The sequence below is a fragment of the Vombatus ursinus genome, unplaced genomic scaffold (genome assembly GCF_900497805.2).
Source record: "Vombatus ursinus unplaced genomic scaffold, bare-nosed wombat genome assembly UNPS02014812.1, whole genome shotgun sequence".
NCBI lineage: Eukaryota > Metazoa > Chordata > Mammalia > Diprotodontia > Vombatidae > Vombatus > Vombatus ursinus.
In genome coordinates this window covers 16,899,669-16,915,013 of record NW_020954590.1, presented here as the reverse complement: position 1 = coordinate 16,915,013, position 15,345 = coordinate 16,899,669, and positions in this window count along the sequence as shown.

Sequence of the window (15,345 nt, the reverse complement as noted above, 5' to 3'; positions counted from 1 at the left end):
GGGTCATACAGCTAGTAAGTGTCAAGTGTTTGGTCTGAGGCCGAATTTGAACGCAGGTCCTCCTGACTTCAGGGTCAGCACTCTATCCACTGTGCCACCTAGCTGCCCCACTAATCCCTTCATTTTACAGATGAGAAAACTAGGGAAGCTAAGTTGTTTGCTGAAGTCACACAGGTAATAATCATCAAAGTTGGGATTTGAACACAGGTCCTCTGACTCTGGATACTGCTTTCCTTCTTCTACCGCCTTCAGCCCCCAATAATTATATTACACCAGGACTTCCACTCAGCCTCCAACCATAGGGCCAGAACTCCAGGCACCAGAGCCTCTGACTCTCTTCTTCCCCATTGCCTTGTTGCTAAAGAGTTTCCTCTCTTTTTACATCTCACCAGTCCTAATCTTACTTCCTAATTCTAATTCTAAGAACTAGTTGTCCAGTTAGCAGTCAGAAAGAGTCTGAGGTTTGAACTGTTATTAGTACTATCAAAATTATGATTACAGCTATACTACGGATTAAAGAGGCTTTTGTGGGCTAGCCTAAGAAGGTAATCATCATTTAAACATTGTTTTATTTTTGTTTGGGGGTGGTTTTTTGTAAATAGCATTTAATTTTTTCCAATTACATGTAAAAATAGTTTTCAACATTCATTTTTATAAAATTTTGAGTTCCAAATTTTTCTCCTTCTTTTCTTTGCTCTCCCCTTCCCAAGATGGCAAGCAATCTGATATAGGTTATACATATGCAATCATGTTAAACATATTTCCACATTAGTTATTATATTGTTTCTATGATAAAATGCATTGTGAGTTTGAGATAATTGATTTAAGAACTTTGGAAAAGTAATATTAAAAAAGGGGATGGTTTGTATAGAATTCATTAAAAAATATATCATCACAGTAACTACATAGTAAATATGAGCATATATCTATATAGATAAATAAATAGCTATATTTATTGCATGTATACTTAGTGCAATAAGTATATGTAACGTTTCTGCCCACTTTTTTTTCAGGAGAGACAACGCTGGGCTGTGTGCTGCCCACACATAGGGATGATGCCACACAGAGGTTTAACTCTTGATGGAGTGAGAGAATGCAGAGTATGATGCTGGTTACTTGCATAAAGGAGAACATTAGCACAGTTGAGGGAAAGTCACAAGAGGAAACTTAAACTTTTGAATGGCTTCTAGGACTCTCAGAGCTATGGACATGTAGGGGAAACTGGTTCCCCAACATATCCTGTAACTTATAGTGCTTGTAATCCTGTAGACTGCTGAGAGTTGACTCCCCCTTGGTGAGATCATTTCTTCTTTCCTTGGTTGAGCTGAAGTGTTTTATCTTGCTGCAAGTGAAAGAGTTCCTTTATTATTGACTGTTATTTGGTCTATTCTAATCTATGTAATTTCCTTGACTTCTAAGATGGTCTTTTGTGTGATCAGTATTTTGATGAGAGGGAATAAAGCTGGTGATATTTAGTGAATTATTATCTTTGTCTTGAGGACAATGAGGAAGAGTGGTGTTTATCCTGGGGTCTAACATATCATACCCCTAGACCCGGGGTGGGGGGGACCTGCATCCTTGAGGCCACAAGTGGCCTTCTAGGTCCTCAAGTGCAGCCCTTTGACTGAATCTAAATTTCACTGAACAAATCCCCTTAATAAAGGATTTGTTCTGTAAAACTTAGACTCAGTCAAAAGGCTACACCCAAGGACCTAGAAGGCCACATGTGCCTCAAGGCTGCAGGTTCCCCATCCCTGCCGTAGACTTATAGATATTTGAAGTATGGTGGATAGATAAGATTATAGCCCAATATCTTCTTGGATATAAGTGAGTCAAGGAGTCCTACCAAAGCCCTCCTATTCTTCTCAAATTATAGTCTTCTTTGGAGAGGGGTAGACCAAATCCCATACATCTATCCGTACCATATGTGAGTCAGCCATCTTTATATTTACACAGCACACATATATAGATACTAAATACATTATTGGTGAGGGCATGTATAGTATATACATATGTATAGGAAGTAAGCGTATGTCATAGAATCTTAGAGACTTGAGAGCTGGAAGGGAACATGGAAGTCATCTAACCCAATCTTCTCATTTTACAGATGAGGAAATTGAAGCTTGGGGAGGTCGAATAACTTGCCTAAAATCGTATAGGTCGTAAGTGTGAGAGCCAGCATTTAAAGCCAGGTCCTCTTTCTCTAAATTCAGCTCTCTTTCCACTGCATTATGCTACCAAAAAAAAAAAAAAACCAAAAACCCAGATAGCCCATAATAGCAGTGCCCTGCTGATGTAGTTGCAATAACCTCTCTATGTTGAATAATCTAAGTCTGGCATCTACAGTTTAAGTGGAATTTACAAAGTTTGGAGAGCATCCAAAGGAGAACCACAAAGATGATTAAAGGATTGGAGAAAAATCCAATGTGGGTCTCCACAGATTAAGAGAATTTAGGCCCTGTCCTTATAATAGTCACTTTTTATTGAAAAACTACCTGATTGTGTACTGTTTGAAGAATGTGTCTCGCTTACTAATTCACCATGAAACCATAGAACTGAAAGAAGTCTTAAGAAACCTATTCGATCCTCTAGTCTTCTGGGAGGACTATAATCTTTACCAGTCGGAGAAAAGGCATCTAATTTTCAAAGTCATCCATAGAAGATTATGCAAGTCGTCTTCCCCCACCCTATCCCAGTGTCTGACAATCCCACTTTATATCTCATCTATGGCTGTTGTAGATCTATTTCCTCACTTGACCTTAATAGAAATAGGGAGCAAACAGTCCTTATATTCTTTATGAAGTCTCTCCAGATACTTGTTTCAGACGTTGACTCTGGCCCCTAAAGCTTCTTTTCTCCAATTTAGATAATTTTAGTCCTTTTACCCATTGTCTATAAATCTTATACTCCTAAACATTAATCATTTTTGAGTCTTTACTGAGTTGTTGCCATATTCTCTTAAATTGTGGAGACAAGAATTGGACATGGTGCCACATTATGTGGGAGGATTATTTCCTAGTTCTTGTATGCTATTTATTTGTTCAAATACTTTTTTGGGGGGGGGTGATGCCACTGTGGATGCCAAACTACCTCTAATTGCTGTACTTAGAGCCGGGAAGCCTGGGCTTCACATTCTACCTCAGATTCTCGGTAGCTTTATGACACTTAGTCTCAGTTTCCTCAACTATAAAATGTGGATTATAGTAGAGCCTATCTCACAGGGTTTATTTTGAAGCTACAATGAGATAATGTAAACTGATTTACAAATTTTCAAATGCCACATACATAAAAGTGGGGTTTCCCTTTTTCCAGACAGTTCCTGAGCTGGACATGATGATGCATTCCTGTAGTCCCTTCTACTGGGAAGGTGAGGCAGGTGAATTGCTTGAGTTTGAGAGCTCCAAACTGCCATAAGGGTGAAGCTGATGGGGTATCCTCACTACGTCCAGCATCGATATGGTAACTCCTCTAGGCATTCAGGGGCTAATAGGCTGCCAAAAGAGGCAGAAACGAACTAGCCCAGATCAGAAAAATGGAGCAAGTTAAAGCTTCTGAGTCCATTAGTATTGGGATTTGGCCCATGATTGGCAGTTACACATCCATCCTGGGCAAGACAGAAGACACAGCCTTAAAAACAGAACACAGATAGATGAATGAATGAATGAATGAATACACAAATCCATAAATAGTACCTGATATTTCTTGTGTGCTGGAAACTCCTGGTGAAGAGCTTCCTCTGAGAAGCTCTGTACAACTTACAGCCTTAGAGTCACTGAGAAATTAAGTGATTTGCCCAGACTCGTCCAGTCATTATGTTTTAGAGGAGAAGTTGAAGCCAGGTCTTCATGACTCCAAGATCTGGTCACTATTCACTATGCCACCCTGCTTCTAAATGTATTTTGATTGTAGTTGTCTCTACTGTTAGACTGTAAACTCTTTGAGGGCAGGAACTGTTTTTTGACTCTTTTTGTATGACCAGCACTTAACACTATGCCTGGCATATATTGGGTACTTAATAAATGTTTATTAATTGATTTATTAATTGTTTTTATTACTAATAATAGTAACCATTAATTCTGGTCTCCTGGTTATCTGTTACATACAAGGCTTTATGCTAGAAACTGGAGATATAGTGACAAAATGAAAAATAGCCCCTACCTTCGAGGAGCTTACACTCTAATAAGAAAACGCAGCGTATGAAAACCAAAATCCAAAGGGTTGAAATGAAAGGGGGAAATCTAAAAGTGGGCACTAAAATGGGATGATTTTAAAGTGGTGAGCTTAGAGGCTTAGACACCATCCTCCCCCTAGTGTGGTTCTCTGGACCTGCAGGCCATGATTTGATGGTATTGAGCCAAAGAAAAGTCCCTACCAATCATAGGATATGTACTGGCTCACATACCCTTTCTTCAAGATTATGCCACTGCCAATCCATTAGGTACAGAATACTGTTTTATTTTCTTTGTGAGTCAAAGGTCCTTTATATTTAGTTTTCTTCTTACCCCTCCATTATTAGTGATAGTTGGAAAAGATTTATAGATGGGAGAAATATAGTCAAGGGTTATGGTGATTTTATTATTAAAAAAAAAAAGACTTTGGAACTCAGAGAGAATTTGGGTTGGGAAAGTAATTCTATCCAGTTATCCATGGTTATATCATTTAAATAAATGGGAAGGAGCCTGCCCTTCTATTTCTTAGCTTTCAAGAAGTTTGTTTATTTGGATGTTATAGGTGACAGCTGGACTTTTATCCCATGTGCTCATGAGTTCCCCACAGGTGCAATAATGCCCAGTCCTTTGTTTTGGTACCACTTTAGTGTGCTACAAATCAATCAGGACATTCCTTAACACCCCCAGATAGTCACTGACTATAGCAAATGGAGGGAGTGGAATAAATGAAGTGAAGGACCAAGAGTAGAAGACAACATTTTCATAAAAGGATATTCTGGATCGATGAGTGGACTGAGATACTACAACAAAGTCCCTTAGTATCCAGTAAACTGACCTAGTTATTCTGATGATAAGAGCTATAATATTTTTTAGTGACAGCAAAAAGGATTTTTGTACTATTAATGAAGTCAAAGATTCTTTCAAAATGTAGAAATTCTTTCATATTTGTCTCATTTTCTAAAATTTTTCCTTTTGTGAATGTTTTATAATGAGCATAATATATTACTATATAGTAGCATATGTTGTAATTTATGAATATACATATATACAATGTATTCCATTTTTTGCATTTACATTCAATAATGAAATTCAATTTTTTTTTTTTTACAGATAGGGATACGCACACAAAAATATTTGGAGACCATTGGTCTATGTCACTTAGTCCAGATCCTTTTTGCTGTAATATACCTCCCACTCCTTTCTGAAGGAGCTATGCACCTGGCTCACCGCCTTACTTTCCACTCCAAACACTGCATTTATAATCAGTGACTTTAATATTTAGCCCAAGTGTGGCACTCAATATGAAACCTGCCTCCCCTCCCTCCCTTAATTCTCTCTGGGCTGGCTTACTTACCCTAACCAACAATCACACTTGGCAGTCTAAGGGAATTTCCCAGTGGTGGAAACAGGGGGATGGTAAGTGATCAACCACAGCCATGACTATATTGCTATGATTTATTTCTCAGGGTCCTAGAATTAACCTGGCATGTTGGGAGATACATTTCTACCATTTGCCATTGTAGCTTCAGAGCTCCCACCAGTGTGCTTCCCGTTTATACAAAATCAGTCACAAAGATATCTTTGACTTGTAAACATGAAATATTTATTTCTTTAACCTAAAATTTAAAAAAATTAGTGAAGGCATGAAAATATTTAAAAATATAATTTAGAAACTTATTCAGATAAAGGGGCAAGGGGTATTTTCTTTGTGCCTGAAAAGGCAATGACTCTGTTGATAAGACATTCTGAAATAACAGAAAGAGTAGGGGACTAGATCTTACCAAGCTTGGAAAGCTTCAAATACGGGTTGTAGGTTCTTGTCCTCTCTCTATCACTAATAACTGTTTTATCTTGGAAAAGTTCTAAAACATGAAACGTCTATTGAAGAGCAAGGCAAAAGCACGAATAAAGATCGCATTTACTCAATAGAATGTAAAAAATGGGAATAATAAAATTATAATAGTCTACCCATAAACCTGGGTCAAACTTTTCCACTAATGCAAACAGTGACTATGGGAAAGAATGACCACACCCTGATAGAAACTTGGCAGAGGAGGACCATGAGTAAGAAAATTCATTTGACTGGGACGACTCACAACTCTGGACTTCGGGTCTTGATATCTTTGGCTCCTTTAGAGAACTTCCAGCCCCACACATCACTTGCTACCCAAAATCTCTTCTTTATTATCTGCTCCCTTTGAAACTCTTACATCTCTACTACTGGTAAAAGCTGCTTCTCTGCTACTCTCTGCTACTTAACGAGTGTCAAGTTCTTTTAGCAAGCAGCCATCTTGTGGTAGTGCTGAGCAACATTACACTCTTTTAGAAAATATATTTTAGCGTAAACTCCAGAAAAATCTTTCTTTCTATTTCTTCTTTCTCTTCTTAAGCCATAAATAATAGAAACGTGGGACACAGACACTCCTGAGAAATCTTTCTTCTCCCAGACTGTTAATGTAGACGTCAAAAAGGTACTAAGTTCAGATGGTTCTTCAAATAGTAGAAGATTCTGTTTTCTTCCAATTAAATTTCAGCAACTATAGCATTCTTCTCCGATCAAATAGCTCCCTCCATCTACTGCTAAATATGCCTGTTGGTTGTGCTGAACTCCTGTCCATTTCTGTATTCTTTCTTTTCTCTTATGAGTCTTTCTCATCACCTTCTGTACATTCAATCCCCAACTTCTATCTTCCCTTTCATTCAGTTTCTTCTCTAGCTTCCATTCCTATCTTCCACAGCAATTAATGCCTTCCCCTTTTATCAATCAGGGTCTTCCTATATTTAGTAACTCATATAAGTAATCATATAATTTGAAACTCAAGAAAATCTAAATAATCTAAAGTTCTCTATCAGGTATAGGTACAAGAACTTTTATTTCATCATCCCATAGTCCATGGTTATTTGATTTATAGTTTTTCATTTATAACCCTAAAAACCCTGAAAACAGTAATACATAAATGAGCTGATGGATAATTGCTTTAAAGCCATCCTCATTTTCATTAGGAATTATTTTTTCTCTGAAAGTAAGTCATTCAACAAAAACAGTTAGTTGATAAGCATTTCTGTAGTACTTATTTATGTACCAGGTACTGTGCTAAGCCCTGAGAATACAGCCCCCTCTTCCCCCCCCAAAAAAGGTAGAAGCCAGATTCCTGCCTTCAAGGAGCTAAGATTATAGCGGGGGGGGGGGGTGTAACATGGAAATAACAACGTACATACCAGATAAGAAGCTCTTTTCCAAGTGGAGGAAGATGGAGCCTCTGAGGAGAAAGCTGCAGCTTGTTTTACACAGAATGACAATAATAACAGCTAGTATTTTTATGGGTTTTAAGGTTTCCAAAGCACTTTGCAAGTATTATCTCATTTTATCCTCACCACAACCCTGGGAGGTATATGCTATTGTTACTCCCATTTTAGAGTTGAGGAAACTGAAGCAGACAGAAGTTAAGTGACTTGTGTGGGGTTACGCAGCTAGTAAGTATCTGAGGATTTGAACTCAGGCTTCCTGACTCCAAGTCCAGTGCTCTAACTACTGTCCACTAGCTCAGGTGTGGTTCCACAGAGGAGTGATCAGGTGAGTGATTATCCAGTAAGCATTGGAAAAGAAAAATAAAAACAAATAGAGGACTCTGATTTCAGATAGAGGCAGCTATTTGTCAACCTGGGAGGCTGCTAAATAGCACAGTGTATAGAATACTAGCCCTGGAATTAGGGGGATCTGAGTTCAAATCCAACCTCAGACACTTACTAGCTGTGTGACCCTGGACAAGTTACTTAACCCTGTTTGCCTCAGTTCTTCGTCAGTAAAATGATCTGGAGAAGGAAATGGCAAACCACTTTAAAAAAAACCCAAATGGGGTCATGAAGAGTAGGACACGACTAAAACAACTGAACAAAGGGTTGGATGACTCCCTGTGATCTTCAGGCACCCACCAAATCAGAAGGACCCTGCTGCCATGTGGGTGAGAACTTTCATGCCTCTAGGTGATCAGGAAGTCACAGAGAGAGGCCACCAGAAAGCTATGACAAGGGAAACATAGCTTGAACCCTGCCCAACTCCTTATGCCAATTAAATCCTGGCTTTGCTGACTTTTCCTATCCCATATTATGGGGAGAGGGGGAAACCATCATATATATTGGTTTTATCACAACATGACTACAAAAAGTCAGCTCAAATCCTGCCTTCTGCAAGTGGCCTTCCTTAGTCCCCCTTAATGTTATTGCTTTCCCTCTAAGATTACCTAAAATTTAATCTGCATATATATATATATATATACATATATATATATACACACACATACATACATATATATTTATATATATATAGTTTGAACATAGTTGTTTGCATGTTGTCTCCCTCATTAGAATGTTAACTTCTTGAGGGCAAGGACTATTTTTGCCTTTTTTTTGTGTCCCTCAATATTTAGCATCATTCCTGGCACATAGTAAGTGCTTCATAAATTCTTGTTGACTTGAGATCTAGAGAGAATCTAGAAAGCATTGCTAAAGATTCTGTGGTCCTGGGGAAATAATAATAATAATAATAATGAAAACCTTTAATCACTGATTTTTATCTCAAGCAATCACTTCAGAAGATAAAAGTGGATTTGTAAAGTGAACAGCTAGTTAAGAAGATGGCATCTGAGATCAGAAGTTGGATTTCTAGATCATAGGGTGAGAGGTGTGCTCCTGACAGGAGTTAATAACAATGTATTTAACTGGAGTCTTGCAAATTTAATCAGAAGGGATTAAAAAACTAAAAAGGGCAGGGAAAGGAGAAAACTGGCTATGTATGGCCACTGAGCTAGATGCCAGAAAGAGCAGCCACGATGTAATAAGAATAGTGTAAGAAGAGCATATAACTCAAAATGGTCAAAAATTGGGGGGAAAACTCCACATATACCAAAATACTCACAGTAGGATTGTTTGTGGTAGCAAAAAACCTGGAAACAAAGTGATTGACTGTGGAATGTCTGAACAAATAGGAATATATAAATGAAATATTATTACAGTGTAACATGATGAATATGAGGAATTCTGAGATACATTGGAAGACTTGTTTGAAATGATGCATAGTAAAATAAGCAAAATCTTAGGGCAGCTAGGTGGCATAGTAGATAGAGCACTGGCCCTGGAGTCAGGAAGACCTGAGTTCAAATCCAGTCTCAGACCAGACACTTGACACTAGCTGTGTGACTCTGGGCAAGTCACTTAACCCCCACAAAAATTGCTTCACAAAAAAAAAACAACAAAATAAGCAGAAGCAAAACAATATGCACAATAATGTAAAGGAAAGCAATACCTAAAGATGCCAAAATTCAGATCCATGCAATGACAAGTTGTGAACTCAGAGGACTGGTGATGAAACAAATCTCCTTTGTCTTGGTAGAGAAGTTTTTGTCTTTGTAATGGTAGGAACTAGCCAATGAGGACCCAGACTTTGGAGCACACACTCAGATTTTCCCTTCTTAGTGGTTTATTTAGAGCATGGGCAATGTTCCCTGCCGATTCCAACCAAACAGGTGAAGGTTTGGTAAGCCTACTTATCACCATGAAGAAGTGAAGGGCTGGTCTCCCGTAGTGATGAGAATCTCTCTTGCATTGTGCCAAGCACTGGGGATTCAAATAAGAAAAATAGATAGTCTTTTGACTATTTATTAATTGGTGAATGACTTAGGTTTTTTTTAATAGATTTGACAAAATTCTTGATATATTTGAGATATGAAACCTTTACCTGAGAAACTGTATATAAATGTTTTCCCCAATTTTCTGCTTTCCTTTCAGAGAAAGAACTGATAAGTAGAAGTATATACAGAATTATTTGAGTATATATGTATGTATGCACACACACATTTGTGTCTAACAGTAGCTATCTATAAGAAAGGGGAAGAGAGAAGAAAAAAGGGAAAAAAGTTAGATGATAACTTCATTATATATTTAAAAGGAATAGCAAGTTATACACAGTAGATTTGCAATTTCATGTGCCATCATTTTTTTCCTATTCTACTATGTTATGGAAATGCTTGTTTTATTTCTTAAGTTCATAATAAAATAAATTTAAAAAGAAAACAAACAAACAAAAAGAAATAAATAGTCCCTGTCCTCAAGAAGCTCAAAATCTAATAGAAGACAACTCACTAAAGGAAGCTGAAAAGAGGGGGACAAAAACTGGTCCCCAAAACTTGCCAGTGTAGCCCAAACTAGATTAAAATGTAATTGGGAAATATTTAACAAAATAAATAAAAATGCAATGCAACATAGATAATGTTAATTTGTGGATTTCCTAAGTCAATATGTAGCCTGCAGGAATCCATCTGAATGAACGCCCACTGGACTTTCAGGGGACCTGCATTCTAGTTTTGTCTTTTCAACTAACTGTTCATTTGAGATAAGTCATTTCACCACTCTACAATACATTTTCTCATCTGTTAGATTAAGAAGTTGGACTCAGGTAATCTGTTAAGATCCCTTCCAATGCTGGTAATTTCTGAGTCAGTAAAGAGAGGTAATATAATGGTATGGAAAGTATACTGAACTTAAAGTTAGCAAACCTATCAGCACTGAGCATCTTCACCTGCAAAATGGGGGTAATAATAATGTATTACCTCACAAAGTTATTGTAAGAAAAATACTTTATACACCTTAAAGCCCTACTGTATAAATATGCTTTATTATTATCATCATCATTATTATTGTGACATGTGTCGTCTGGCTCTCTCTCCCAGAGCCAGGCTGATATATCTAACCCCTCTGAGTTCCAGAGGGGCACCCTGAGGGGTTGGGGGAGTAGGCTCAAAACTTATCTCAGTTCTTACAAAACATTGGTCCCTTCATGTCCAGATGAGCATGACTGCCAGGTGAGTCCACCTGGGCTGAGGTCCCAAAGGTTACACCTGGATCTTTGCTCCTTGTTCCCCAGGGCATCAATGCAAAACCTGATTCCAGGGCACCCTCCAGACCTCTTGAACTCACAACATGCCTTCGTGGCCCTCTACTTATAATGGAAAAGGACAAATAGAAAAGTCAAGGTCTGGGCTAATTGGGATTGAGGAAGGGTGGGAAGATGAATGAACTCAGAAGAGGGGAAAAGCCCTAAGACCTTTCCCCTTTGCACATGATCTCTGAGGGAGAGGAAGAGTCACTGACATCTTCCAGATACAAATGAATCAAAGAAGTAGCTAAAGCTGACTCAGGCATTCTGTCTATACAGCCAGTGGAAAAAAAAGGGCTCCTCCCCACAATGTGAGAGCTACAGAATGTCTACACAGGCTCCATGGTCTACATGATGCATTTCCCTTACACCTCATCCTGGTTCTCCTCTGAGCCATCTCCCTAGCATCCAAATGGAGAGGTTGGATAAAGTGAGCAAGCTGATGAGTCTTCTCATTTGCCAGATCCATATCACATGATTACCACTAGATTATTTCTTTTTCTTTCTTTCTTTTTTCGGTGAGGCAACTGGGGTTAAGTGACTTGCCCAGAGTCACACAGCTAGTCAGTGTTATGTGTCTGAGGTCGGATTTGAACTCAGGTCCTTTTGATTGCAGGGCCAGTGCTCTATTCACTGCTCCACCTACCTGCCCCTACAAGGTTATTTCTAAGGCCTCTTTTAGCTCATGATTTCCAAAAAAAACAAGAAATATACATAGAAATTCCAAGAAAGTAAATTAATGACTTTAGAATAGTGTTCAACAGATTGAATATTAACAAGGTCCTAGGCTGACTAGGCAATGCCCATGTGGTATAACTTCAGGGAAGATCCTCTGACTCAGTCCTCTGAAATGAAAGTTTATGAACTTTGGAGGTAACAAGGATATCAGGTTGAATTATTCTAGTCTGGGGGTGATGGGAAAATCTAAGTTCTCCCACCTTTGGGGAAAGGAAAGTGAGCTTTTTAGTTGGCTAAGTAATCATATGGACAGTTAGGTGATGCAGTTGATAGAGATCCAGGCTTGGAGTCAGGAAGAACCAAGTTCAAATTCAACCTCAGACACTAACTAGTTGTGTGACCCTGGGTAAGTCATTTAATCCTGTTTGCCTCAGTTTCCTCATCTATAAAATGATCTGGAGAAGGAAATGGCAAACTACTCCAATATCTTTGCCAAGTAAATCCCAAATGGGGTCACGAAGAGTCAGACGTGATTGAATCAACTGAACAACAACAAAGTAATCATGTAGGAACATGGGTGAATCACTGAATGCCTGGTGACAACAAGCTCTGTGATTGGCTAAGAGAGAATCTGAGATTATAGAACCCTAAATGAGCTTGGTTGAGGAGCTTGGGTCAAGAGGGCCTAGATAGGCAAATTCCAATTTAACACGAGGCAATTTTGGTGTAGAACATACTCTTTTTAGGGAGATTAGACAAGATCTTTACCTAGGTAGAATGGGCTCTAGGCCAGGGGAGCTCTATCCAGTTAGTCTAGATAGAATTCTTTTATATGCAATACATTGTGCTAAATGTTGGGGGTATAATGATGGAAAGCAACACAGATCCTAACCTCAATGTGTCTATAGTCTTCTAGGGGTGGTAGGTGGGTAGGGGACACATACAAACACTTGTATTACAGGTTTAAACATGTTCAAAGTCATAAGAGAGGAGAAGTATAAGGGGATTAAAGATACAAGTGTTTGGTAATGTGCCAAGTAGCCAACACTGGGCACACTTCTCTAGGGACAAAAAGTAAACTCAGGTGTTACAAATGTGCCCAGTTCTCATCCTGACTTGTTTGCTAATACTGGGGGCAATCTGTACATAGTCATTGAAATAACAAGGGGTATAAACCCAGAGTAACACAGATACCCACAACTGTAGTAGTAAAAGAAAGAAAAGAGACCCAGGCCCAGTCACTGCAGATAACACAGCCACATATGCCTCTTGCTCTTACCTGATCTCTCTCTCGCATCTACTCCACTGACTGCCCCCATGATGCCCACTGATTCACCAAATTCTGTCTGCCTGCTACATATCACCAAACCACTCTGCCAGCCCCATATTATGCATGATTATCATAAATATAGCATTACATATCAAGGTTTCATACAGTAAACTAAATATACAGGTCATATGTAAACAAGTAACATCACTTAGAATGGTGTCTGGCATATAATAGGTGCTGAAGAAATGCTAGTTGATTGAGTAACATTACTTCCCAGGTTTACGTAAAGAAGACCAAATAAGAGTCTATTCTATTGTAAGCTTCTTGAGGGCAGGGACAGCTTCATTTTTATTTTTGTATCTTCAGCGTTTGTCATGGTTCCAAGCACATACTGAGTGATTAATAAATGCTTGTTGAATTGAATTGAATGGAATGAAATATACAATACATAGCACCACATATGGAGGTTACGTATAAAGTACCTTACATGTATACATTACATATACTCCACTAGAGGGCACCTTCTGGTTATATGTGTTACTTCTTCACCTACGTATTTTTTGCACTATAGTAGTAAACTTTGCTCTGTGATATATTATGTTTCTACGTATGATTTATGAGTCTGGTCTACTGGATACAATTATAATGTGAATGTTATGTATCATGAACCCACATGTTTCTTATGTATCTGAGATTATTGCCTATGATTATGCTGTATGTGAATTAATGGTTGTTTATGATGTATGTCTAAGGATGTACCTATATGCCTAATATAACTTATAGGGACTTCAAATTTGTGTACTGAAAGGAGGATGTTATATGAACCAGCATTGCTTTTGCCCTTCTTGGAGCATGACTTTAAGTACCTAAAATGAAGAGGTAAGCATTCATTGGAGGAAGGCTCAGGAGTCAGAATCCCATTAGTTTTGAGTCTACATGCAAAAACTGCCTCAAGAGGCATCAACGTGGAAAAGAAAATGGAAGCAAGTAAGTGTACCCAGAGGAGACTACGTCATCTGGGGAGTCCTGTAGTATTCCTGAGATGCCATGGTTAGAGATCTAAACTGATAGAATAAGGTTTATTGAGCAGAATATGCTAATGCTACAGCCCATGCCTATACCACAGAGTGAAAAGGACAAGAGCCAAGCAGACTAACTACTTGGGTAGAGATCTGGAAGTCCAGAAATGGAACCCAGATAAATCCAGTTGCAAGGAACCGCAGTAGATTTCCATTCTGGCCTCAAAGAGCATGCTGAGAGGAGATTGAGGGGCAAGGGAGAAAGAGGCAATTGAGTTTTTCCTTACCTAATCCATCCACATGCAGGAGGGATAGTTTACTCATTCTCAAAAGAGTTTTTTCCCCCATCTACCATCATAGGGTCTAGGAGATTATATTCATTTGTGAAAAGGGGAAAAGAGAAGAGAATGGCTATTGTGTCTGATTATTTCTTCTTTGCTAATTAAATACTTTCCTATTGGATTTAGGGCCCTTAGAATATGGTCTATGAATAGAAAATGTGGCAATGATGGGACAATAATTAGCACACTTGATTGCCTGGAAACATTTCATATTCAACTTAGAAAAAGTGGCAAAGGGCTCCAGGCCCAGAGTTCTTGGGTAGAACACATGGGACCAATGCTATAGATAACATGATCACATATGATACTTCGTTTCCCATCTCTGTGTCTTTATACTGGCTATTCCCAATGCCTAGAACGTCTCATCGCCTTTACTTTTTAGAATCTCTAGTTTCTTTCAAGATTGGATCATTTCATTCTACATGAAGTCCTTCCTGATCCCTCTCCCCCATATTTATTTTACTTATATATGAATATATCGCAAGCTTCTTGAGGGCAGAGACTATTTCATTTTTATTTTTGTATCATCAGTGTCTAGCACAGTGCCTGGAATACAGTAGACACTTAGTAAATGTTGGCTGATTGCTACATAATAGCCCCATACTAAGAGACAGGGACTGTGTCTAGTCTAATCTTTATCTTTTCCCCAGCACCTAACACAATGCTTTGAAAAGAATTCTTTGATATGTTAAATCCTTTGTGGTTTCATGTGTGTGGGCACTCTTACCAGAAATACAGATTAACACTTCCATACCTGAGTAGACAGTTTTCCTCAGCCATTGTGGCCAAAATGATTCATTACCTGGGGCCAACCTTCTGATGAGACTTCGTAGAGGGTAAGGTCTTTACAAGTGTTCAATGATTGGAGGCAGCTAGGGGGATGGGAGTGGAGATAAAGGGAGGAAAGGTGAACCGAACTAGGTGGGCCACATCAAAG